Source organism: Eumetopias jubatus, unplaced genomic scaffold (assembly GCF_037043125.1).
Source record: "Eumetopias jubatus isolate StellerSeaLion01/CBP00866 unplaced genomic scaffold, mEumJub1_p1.0 scaffold_39, whole genome shotgun sequence".
NCBI lineage: Eukaryota > Metazoa > Chordata > Mammalia > Carnivora > Otariidae > Eumetopias > Eumetopias jubatus.
In genome coordinates this window covers 1542159-1553594 of record NW_028274845.1, presented here as the reverse complement: position 1 = coordinate 1553594, position 11436 = coordinate 1542159, and the positions used below count along the sequence as shown (strand labels likewise).

General features: G+C 48.7%; 1 pseudogene; it reads left to right on the top strand.

Annotated features, from left to right (window-relative positions):
• The first annotated feature begins 320 nt into the window (after window positions 1-320).
• LOC148161926 (putative NBPF family member NBPF5 pseudogene) lies at window positions 321-3514 on the top strand (annotated as a pseudogene).
• The last annotated feature ends 7922 nt before the right edge of the window (window positions 3515-11436 follow it).

Genomic DNA, 11436 nt, shown 5'->3' with positions numbered 1-11436 from the left:
GGACGTTCCAACTCTGTTATTTCAAGTGCAGACCGTTACCTGGCATTCTGAGTGCTCCCTCTGTCATTCCGTTTGGAGTGTGAGCTAGGGGCAGTGCCTTCAGCTCTCAGCTGTGGCATCTTGAACCTTGGTTTTGTGGTTCCTGAATCTCAGGTGCTGTGGGGTGTTGTTCAAATTGTTCCCAACAGTAAGTAAAGACTTCCTGTATCCTCACCCCTCAGTCCTGATGAAACCTACTTGATTTCACTGGTTTTTAACCATCCTGTGTTTGGGTTTCTTCTCCTCAGTCCCCAGCTCTACCTCCTCGGCCACACGTCACCATGGCAGCACCTCTTGGCCCTCTGTCTGATCCAGGGGCAGAAATCAGCCTCCTGGAAATCAACCAGGAGCTTCAATCCCAGCTGGAAAAAAGCAAGCAGGACTTCCGAGACCTCAAGGAGAAATTCCTTATATCCGAATGTACTGCCTACTCCCTGGCCAAGCAGCTGCAGAAATACAGTAAGTCCTACAAGATCATGGCCACCAAAGACATGTCTGTCTGTATTCCTTCTGAGAAACTAAAAACCTCTCCAGATGCTGTCTTCTCTCTTCCAATGTCACATAAATTTCATTCTGACCACAATCCGGGAAATGTAGAAGTGGGTATTTTATCCTCAGTTTGCTGAGGATGGGAAAACTGAAGACAAAGAGGTTAACAGTGACATGTCAGGTGGGGTTAGAGTTAACATCCCAGTTCCTGCTTCCTGGTGCGGACACAGAAACGCCTGGTCCTCTCAGGATGGTCTCTGTGCTGTATCAGATCCTGCATGCCTGCAGGCCTAAGTGTCAGGGACTAAGGAACTCTCTCAGGTCCCGCTTCTCTGAGGTCCCATTGGTAAAGCACCAAGTTAGTTACACTGGGGAAACATCCTGATGGCACACCCGGGGGCGAGAGGGAGGGTAGCAGGTGACACTACCTGCTTTCAAGGAGATGGAAGTAGTAAGTGGAAAGTGGAAAGAAGGTCTCCTTTCCCCCTAAAACTGTGGTATCTGTGAGTGACGCCATCCACACAGTGACTTCCCTTGTGAGAGGGAACCGGTGCAGAGCCTCTGCTTCCTGAGTCCACGGAGGCCATTTGATACCCACTGGCAAGGGTGAGGGTGTTTCAGGGAACATCACGGTCTCTCCCTGAGCTGGGGACCTTCAGACGTGCAGGATGGCCAGCAGGTCCAGGCCTGGGCCAGGAGACATGTGGCCTAGTGAGAAGGAGGGTGAGTGGGGGAGACCACAGCCCCGGGAACCAGCCAAGCCAGGGTGTGGGGCAGGCCTTCCCCCACAGTCAGCCTGAAATGGGGAGCTCAGCTGCCTGTTCATTAGGAGGGGCCTGCGCTGGCAGAAGGAGTCATGAGAACGGGGCACGTGCACAGCCGAGCGATAGGAAGGAATCCTGACAACTCTCAGCCCGCATTTTTGTCATTTTCTCACAATTTGCTTTCAATAGAACAAGGGGAGGTGTAATTAAAAACGAATGACGCAGAGAAAAAAAAAACTGAGGCATGCTTTTTACGAAAGGGAAGAGATGATGAACTTTCAGGGAAGGACAAGCAGTTTTGTTTACAACTTTCCTGAAAATCATCACATAAGTGTGGGAAACCAGTTGTGAAGATGATGCAAACAGATATCACCTGAGGGCGTGGGGTGGCGGTAACACAGCACAGGGGAGAAAAGCATGGGTTGTAGGTCAGTCAGCCTGGGCTAAATCCATGGTGCCCAACGTCCTGTGCCTCAGTTTCCTCCTTGTTAACCTGTTAGTGTTGTGGGACCTACTTCTCTGAGTCAGAATGAATACTGAGTAATTTCTTGTAACGCTCTAAGAGCAGAACCTGGAACTGTGTAACTCTGTTCATCATTCTACTGCTTCTCATAACACAAACTGTATTAGGATTGGGCCATATTCCTCTCCGGTGCTTCTGGTTTTATGCATTGTGGTTTCCACAAGTGTAACCGGATGAATTTTTACCTTTGAGATACTTGCTCAGTATAGAAATCCCAGCTCAGGGGACCCATCAGTCCAGTAGCCCTGGGGGCCTTATGTCATGTCCCTGCTTAGTGTTTCACTTAGGAGTCTCCAAGGCTTGCTAGAGTGACCATGATCAGGGGAACCCAAATTCTGACTCTACCAAATACCAGTTCATCACCATGTCCAGTTCCTCTCTGTGCCTTGGGGCTGTTCTTTCCTGGGCTCTGAAACAGGGAGTAATCGACTGCCCTGTAGTTGGGAGGCTGAAGAATGTGATGTGGAGCTCCCAGCGCAGAGCCAGGTGGCCGGGGTTCCAGTTGTCCTAGGATGGACCCTGCCTCGTCCCTTGAAGGCAGCGAGCACAGCAGCATGTCCAGCTTTCCCCTGAGGCAGGCGTCTCTGTTTCTCAGAGTGTGAAGAGTCCACCGACCTCATCGAATCCGTGCTGGGAGAGAAGGTGCAGTTTGAGAAGGGGAAGCAGGCAGACACGGTGGCTGAGAAGCTCAGGTAAGGAAGGCTCCATGTGGGAGGCTGCAGGGACGCTGTGGGCATCTTTGACTTGGGGCAGCAACAAGTCTGGGCCAGGAAAGGGCAGAAACGTCATGGCAGGCACGTGACCCAAATATTTCTAAAACAACTAAGACAACAGTGATTGGTAAATGATGGACTCCAATGACTCAAAGTCTCGCTCTCTCTCTGGAAAAAAATATCAAAGTCCCCAAGTTCAAGGGAACAATTCGTGGCTTTTAGCACATTCACAGTGTTGCGAGATCACCACCTCACTTACCTTTCACAGAGTCATGACCTGGCTGACCACAGCTTGAGCCTGCCATTCTCCTGAGCTCACCAGTTCACACCAGCTCTACTGGACATGCTTCTGCGTCTGGCGCTGTGTCCTTTCACTGCACGCCGCGCTGTGTGTAGTTTTCCAGGGAAACGGGTGTCCCCGAAGTTAGCAGCTGAAGGGACATCTCTCTGGCGTGTGCTTAGGAGAACCCCTGGCTCTGTTTACAGAAGGAAAAGGTGTAAGGGATGTGCAGGGTTCACGGCTCCTTTGGGGAAATTCTGCCAGAAATCATCACGAAAGATCTTATTGTCTGTTGTTCAACTCTTTGCATTTTAAAATTTTCTCTCTGCCCTGCCTTAGGCTATGTCATACCCTCATTAAAGACCAGGCTAAAGAGCTGACCCGTTTGTATCAGAAGTTACGGAAAGGGAAAGACGTTTCCCAACTGCTCAATAAGCTCCTCGAGGACCTCCTCACCCATGATGACCCTGAGCATTCCCAAGGGCAGGGCTTCCAAGAGCAACTGGCTGAGGGGCGCAGGCTGGCCAAGTGCCTTGCCCGAAAGCTCAGCCCAGGTAAGGCGGCCACCGGCCCTGATGCCCGGAGCTGCGCCAAGGCCCTGGGCTCACAAGAGACTCCCCGCCTGGCCTCACGCCGTGTGCAGCAGCCCTCCTGGATTCCCCATAGCAAGTGGGGCCATGAGAGAACCAGGAGTGGAAGGTGGTAACAGAGAGCAGAAATGCACAGTGTGGAGGTAATAGTGCTCCACGTGTCTGCTTCCTCCCTGAGGGAATGCAGCCTTTGGAGCGGGAGGCAGCCTCCACCAGTCTTTGAGCCAGAGAGCAAAATGTGACAGGAGGATGCTTGTTAGTGTGCAAGGATCCCTGCACTAAGTGGGAGGTTCCCAGAGTCAGCGTGGTCTGTATTAATTGTGGGTGAGAAAGTGAGTTTTACTTTCTCCATATCTGTCTCCTCATCTGGAAAGTATATCAAATAACCTGTTGATACTGTAGTGATCAGATAGGGAAAATTCATGAATGCATGTCAGGAAAAAATAATGCTCCTGACTGTGTGGAGTTGGATGAGGTCCTTGATGCAGTAGGACTTGGAGGTGGGAGTGCTGTTTAGACGGGACCGCTTTTCGTAGACGGATGTCCCCTTGATAACACTGAAGCCCACGTGGGGGCCCTTGAAGTCCCCGGTGGAGGGATGTGGGACAGGGTGGTTGTCCTGTCGTGAGGGCAAGGAGGCGGCTCTATGTGAGAGCTGTGAACCCACAGAGAGTCTGTGGCTATGGTGGGACCTGTGGCACTCTGCAAGACACGGTGCAGAAATGAAGCTGACAAGCATTCCCTGATATGGACAACAAGAGCCGGTAGAACGTGTTGCCCAGGTTCAGTGATGCTGATCCTCAGAATCAGAGACACACTGCCTGACGCATCAGAAATCCATGCCACAGCAGTTCTTAAAGACAGTGCCCTAAACTCAGTAGAATACCTAGTCATTCATAGACCCTTAGGTCTCCAGGGACATAGAAGCCGCTGTGTTTATAGTGGTGATGTGGGAAATAGCTGATGGGACATTTCTGAATTTATTTGCAGAAAATTATGAGGATGAGGAGGATGAAGAAGAACAAGGAACCCTCACTCCCAGGTGACAATGAAAATTCTGGAACCAATAATGTGTGGGTCAAAATGGACAGGGTCTCAGAAAGTAAAGTAAGTGAGGTCAAGAGAGTGACAGATGTCAGATGCAAGGTTAAGCAAAACTGCAGATGGTCCCCAAAGGATGGCCGTTTTGGCTTGGTTGCCTGTTGTCTCTGTGGTGTTGTAAGACCGAGATGAATTCACCAGCCTTAGGATTCCCCGTGGGGACAAAAATACCCATTCTTTCCTGTAAATGGACACCGGGAGGAGATGCATATCTACTTCCTACACAGTTCTCTAAGGTCCTTGGTAGGAAGGTAACTCACCAAGGAATTGGTAAACAGACAACTAGCAAAATTAAAACCAAGAGAAGTACCTAACCAAACTCCAAAAACTTGGGGTGTCATGTGACACTATTAATGACAAAGTGCCTAGAAGGCACACATTTCTGCAGTCTGCAGGTACTCCAGAGCTGTAAGTAATTGACCAATCTATGTAAAAATCATCCTGACTCAGGCCCGTGGTGGTTGCCCCTGGTCTGGTCTCCACTGTGCTTCTTGTTGTGACCGCATCCTGCTGGGAGGGTGGAGTCTCATTCCTAGTCAGTGCTTCTGTGGCCAGTGCTCTGAGGATCAGCTCCTGCTCTCCCAGCCCCGGGCAGCCACACTCTGCCTCTTATAGGTTGGTGTGCTTGTTCCCTCTCCAGCCGGTGCCCTGTGCCTCTTGTGACCACTCCATATAACTCCCATCCAACCAGCTAGGAAGCCACAGTGTCTGATCCTCCTGGTTTGATCTCTTGTCATTCCTGTCCTACCCGGCACAGCATGGAGCAGCAGCAAGTTGAAAAGAAGGAAGCCCTACAGGACACAGTGGATGAGTTTGTTTTGACTCCTTCAACTCTGCAAGAAGAGTGTGACAACGACCAGTCCTACAGTGCTGGCGAATTCCCATTAGATGAACAGGAATTCGGCTCTGCTCTGGATTTCGCCTGTGAATGCTCCCACACCCAAGGGGATGAAACGTCACGTGGTCCCCCAGGTAGTGTCCATGTTGTTTGTTCTGCACACCTTGTCTACACTGAGGAAGGTCATCTCTATACACGGGCGTTACAGACACACTTTGCTTTAAATCAGGACATAATGGATGTGGAGACACAGACATCAGGTGGGTCAGGGAGCCTTCAACCATCCTAGGCAGCGGCCATGCCTCTGTCAACCTGGCCCCCGTGTCAGGCCATTGAACCTATGTCATGGGTGACAAGCTCTACCCACCTCAGTAGGACATCCACAAAGTCTTGTCAGATACCCTACGTGGATCAACTGTCTTTTGTTCCATGCAATGACACTTTCTTTTTAGGATCAATATCTCTCGAGGGCCTAGACCTGTCCAATGTTTTTGGCTCACATACCTGCATATCAAGGAAAGGTGCTTTCCCTGGTTTCACTGCTCTCAGGCCCAGGCACAATCTTCTCTATGTGGGTTCAACTTAGCCAAGTGGTCATCTGAAAACAACTGTGTCATTACCTTGCCTGGATGTTCCTATGAAGCCAAGCTGGGCTCTGGCATCACTCAGACCAAATGGCTTTTGTGTCGGTAGAACACCAAAGATTCTTTTTGATTTGAGGTTTTCTACAGTTGATTCATTAGTCTAGTTTCAAGAATAAATTCCTGGGAAGCATCAAGAGCCATGGTATGTCATGGAATAACCCCATTTTGCAGCAACACTTCAAGAAAGTGCTTGGACTCCTCCGCAGGACCTCTGGGGAAAATATATTCGGAACTCTTTTTACAGACTCCCATCAGAGGAGGATATTGGGATAATTTGTGGGGGAGAAGAAAGTGAATTTCTGCAGCAGGTTAGGGAGCAGTCCTGTGCACTGCTCGTAAGACTTAACCTTGGCCATCCTGGAATATCCCTGCCAGAGCACTAGGGTCTTGCCCTGAGAATCTTAATGTCCTTGCAGTGTGGGTGGTCACTGTGTTGGTAATATGGGAAGTATGATTTCCTTAGTGTCACCTGCTGTCTTGGAACTGATTTTCAGAAAGTCAAGATGATCGAAGGGAAAGAAATGGACAACAGCCAATGTGCCCCAGGTAAGTGTGAAGACTGTGGACTACGAATTTTCCTGGTGACCTCTGGAGACCTCACATCGGGGATAGAGAGAAAGTGCTGCCTAGAAGTATTCCATCCATTCAGTCAATAGCAGAATATGGCCTTTAACCATGTCATCTATTTTCATGTGGTAGTTGTGTAGGTGTCACTTTCTTACTCCCTTTCATGTTGAATAACCTACAGAGAGTGGACACACATGAATTGACCAAAGCCAGGGATTCCGGTAATCAGCTGTTGTCTCCTGTGTGGTTAAAACCAAAGTGAGATGCGTATTAACTTTGTGTCTGTTTGACATCATCATGTTGGAGGAGTTTGGATAGCAAGAGAGGAAGTTGAAGAATAAATGCATGTCCCATCAGAATATTGAGAAAATATTCCTTGGAGTCAGAATGTCTGAGAGGCAGTAAGGCCTCAGGATATTTAGTCCCTTGGACACTGCATGTACAAGTCAATGCAACGTATGCAGAAGGGTTGAAGCCACTTGTTTTGATAACCTCTGTGTGCTGGGAGTCATAATTATGACATGAGTATGACAGGGATGTTTTAGTCTCCTCCTCCGTCACCTGGTTGTGAGGCCAGTACACAGAATATCTCCTGTTCTGTCTCCCACTGCTCCTCATATCGGAGGCCACACTCTGCTCCTTACATAGGGGGATAGTATTTTCCCTCCAAGGGGACAGCCCCATTGCTTTCTGGGACCACTCGCTATCACACCCATCAACACCAGCTAGGAAGCCATGGTGTCTGATCCTCCTGGTTTGATCTTCTATCATTGTTGTCTCCCCCGGCATAGCATGGAGCCCCAGGATGTTGAAAAGAAGGAATTCCTACAGGACACAGTGGATGAATGTGTTTTCGCTCCTTCAACTGAGCAAGAAAGGCATGACAGCGGCCAGTCTTACCGTGATGGCAAATTCCTGTTTGATGAACCTGAAATTGGGTCTACTCTGGATATGGCCTATGAATGCTCCCATTCCAAAGGGGCTATAACTCCACGTGGTCCCCCAGGTGGTGTCCATATTCCTTGTTCCTCACACCCTGCCAGACTCATACACCTCTCCAGCCCAGGCCCACGAGGTCACTGCCAGACCTCCTAATTATGAATTCAGCTCGTGTCCTCTCTTGCAAGGCTCTAATTTCCATTCTTGAAACATGCCCCTGAATTTGGATGCCTGCCAAGGCTGTTGGCAGCCTTTTCTGTATCTCTGGAGATGGCACTCCCCTGGTTCACGCTCTTCACTTCGTCTATGTCTTCATTTGTCTTATCTCATCTCAAGTCAGCTGAGAACCCGAACTGGACCACTGCTATGGGACAGTGTATGTTTCTCTGGAGCAATGCAGGGTCCTGAAACTTCCCTACCCCATGAATGGCCCCTGTTTCTTTGTAGCTTTCAAGATTGTTCTGATTTGATGGCGTGTAGAATCCATTCATTGGTTTAATCTGCATGGCTGATTCCTCTAAACCATTCACCTGTTGGAATTTCAGATGGAAAAAGCCTCAATATTGCAGCAAATGTCTAGGAAGCAGCCAGGGAGTTCCCCCAGGATCTCTGAGAAACAGAATCGGTTTGTTTGCCTAGACTCAAGATTTAGGATGCTATGAGGATGGCTTGTTTTATCAGGGATATTGGTTTAATAACTCAAGAGTACCATCCCAATTTTTGCCTGCGAGGCCTTACCTAAGCGCTCCTGGATGTTTACACTCACAGTTGCCTGGTATTGCTGTGCTTATATGTCTGTCCTGTGCTATGCAGGATATAGGAGTGGGCATCTGTGAAGGCGAATGTGCTTAACGTAATTCTTTCTCTTCATTATTTGCAGAAGACCGAACTGATCAGGAGGGTCTGGGAAGACAAGAGCCGGCTGCCCCCAGGTAACTCTGGACACTCGGGGTCTGGGGATTCAAAAGTGGCACCCGGGGAGAAGCAGAAAGTGCTGACGAGCACGGTATTATCCATGCGGTCAAGGACAAATTACCAGTTTCACAATGTTCTCTGTCTTCACCGTTGTACTGGGATTGCTTCCCATTTCTTAATGACTTCTCGAGTTGAGTAAGCCACAGTCCGCTGACCCGGGTGAACGAATATGTCACAGGGACCACGGTGCTTGCTCATTCTTGTGTGCTTTAGAGAGCCATGCACATCTGCTCTCTGTCTTTAGATTTCGCTTTTTGACATGTGTTCATAACATTAAAATATCATAGCAAGTAGACAAACATGTTCTATGATGCCACAAGGTTGAGAGAAAGAGGGCTTCGTGGCATGAGATTTCTGTGACACTCCACTGCCCCCAGAGCTGCCCGTGCTTGGCCACTACATGCAGAACTCAACGCCCTTTGCATGGAAGGGGGAAGGCCACCATTGTGGGACTCGTGTGTTATGAGTCATAAGTGGACGGCACAGAGATAATTCAGTCTCTTTCGTCAGAAGCTTGCTATTTGGCCCGTGCACGAGCACTTATTTTCCTTTCAAACAGCTGCCCCTGTGTGAAACACAACGTGTCCCACAAAAACAAGAATCGTTTCTCTTTTTAATGGGTCCTTCCCCTCTTTGCTTTCTTGACCACTCCTTTCCACCTTCCATCAAAGCCTGACAGGACTTATGACTTCAGATCCCTCTTAGGTTAATCTTCACTTGTCCCTACCCTGCAGGCTCAGCAGACAGCTGGTAGAGGTGGTACAGCAGGACGTCTCAAGGGACTCTCAGGATGAACACTACTTGACATACTCAGTTCTTCCCGACCTGTCTGACTCCTACTGGCCTTACAGGAGCACCACCATCTTCCTACCCGAGGAACTGGAAGTCTGTTCCTCTCTGGAAGTGACCAGTGAGTACTCCATTGTCCAGGTGATCAACCTCCACCTGGACACTCACAAAGATCTCCTGTTCTTTGTACCCCAGACCTCTGCTGTGCCGAGAGAGGTCATCCCTGTGGGCAGGCCCTGTAGAGACAAACTGATCTGAACTGGGCTCTAGGATTGAGTTTTAAGCACAGACGTCAGGTGGGCGAGGCACATTTGCTCTCTTCTTAGTCCCAGGGCATGCCCATGTTACGTTGATTTCTCTGTCACTTCGTTGTTGGGCCAAGGCAGGCACGACAAGCTCAAATCACCTCAGCCACACGACCATAAAACCTGTCTGTCAGACCTAATTTGGATGAAATGTCTCTTTTCACCTCTAATAAGCTCTATGTTTCATCTCGGAGGTGGGTCCGTTAAGAATCTGTGCCTGCCGCAGTCACTTGGCATTCTTGTCCAGGGTTAACTGGTTTTGGTATTCTTAGCCCCATTCTCTGTCTCCTTTAGGTTTGCTTGTCTTCCTAAACAGTTGTCTGAAAACCCACCCTAAGTGTCTCTACTGATAGCTTGATTGTGTGTTTCCAGAAGCAGAGCTGTGCCTTGGCATTCTCCCACCACATGAATCAGGCCAATGTTCTGAGTAGCACCAAAGATTCACTTGAATTTGTGTGTCTGTAGTTGCATTCCATCTGTTCAGTCTCAGTGTACAAATTCCACGGAGCCTTCAACAACCAGGCTATCTGACGAGAGAAGGGTGAATGCTGCAGCGATCCTTTTAGAATGCAGGGAGGCTGGCTCCCCAGAATCTGTGTCAAAGAGAGAAGTTCAAGTGCTTGCACAGACGACAGGGGAGACTGTGATGTTAATCTCCTAGAGAGAATAAATTTCTCCAAATGGCTCAGGCCGGGAAATCAAGCCAGTTATCACATGACAATATCGGAGGCACCCTGACATATTCTTCTGACTGAACCTGTTCTCACATTGAACGTATCTGAGTGTGTGGGTAACATGAGACTCTGGATTATTAACGTACCGAGAAGGATCTCATTCATGACCAGCCCTGTCTCTATATAATTACAGAAAATCAATTCCACCATGAGGAGGAAGAAGACCAGGACCAGGCATGCCCCAGGTAACTCTGATGAATCATGGGTTGTTATTTCAGTGGTTAAACTGAAGGATTACATCTCGAGGAAAAATAGAAATGGCCGAACATATCTATTGCATCCATTCTCCAATTACAAAGTATCTCTTTTAACTTTGATGTATGTCTTCACCTTGTAACACGGTTACGTTCCTTTTATTGACCCCTCCATTTCAATAACCTGCAGTCAGTTGAACTTTGTGAACTAATCCTTCACAGGGATTCTCCGCATTCCCCTCTTCTCTTTTTGGTAAAACCAGAGTGAGAGGCATATCTGCCTCTAACTCTTTGGTGTTACCACATTGAGGATATATTATAGGAAAAGAACACCTCCTGTCACAGTAGTTAGAGAAAGAGACACTGAAGACACAAGATGTCTCCATTTTGAAGATGCCTTTTAACACCCGCGTTCACTTGGTCAGTGAAGGTAGTATCGACAACATTTACGTAAATGTGTTGAAGTCACCTTTAGGATTATCCATGCAGGCTGTGAGTCATGACTTCCACACTAGTTCAGGTTGTTGCTCAGAAGCTTAGTTCTGTGGCCACTGCCCTGAGCACCTTCCGTTCTCTATATCTACTGCCCCCACAGCACCACACTGCCGCCTGGAACAGGAGCAGAGTTGTTGCTGTCAAAAATTGGTGTGCCCCTTTGTTATGAGTGTAATTCCCAGCTGCCCATCAAAACCGTTAGGATGGTGGGAGGTCCACCTTTCTTGTCTTAATGTTCAGATCTCCCCACCCTACCAGGTTCAGCAGGGAGCTGCCAGTGGTGGAAGAGCAAGACAACCCATGGGACTCACTGGATGAATACTATATGATTTCCTCAGCATTTCCTGGCCTGTCTGACCCCCACGGGAATTCTAGGAGGGCTGACATTCACTCTTTCCAAAATCTGGACATCTGTTCTCCTCTGGAAGCCGCTCGTGAGTCCTCCACTGTCAATGTG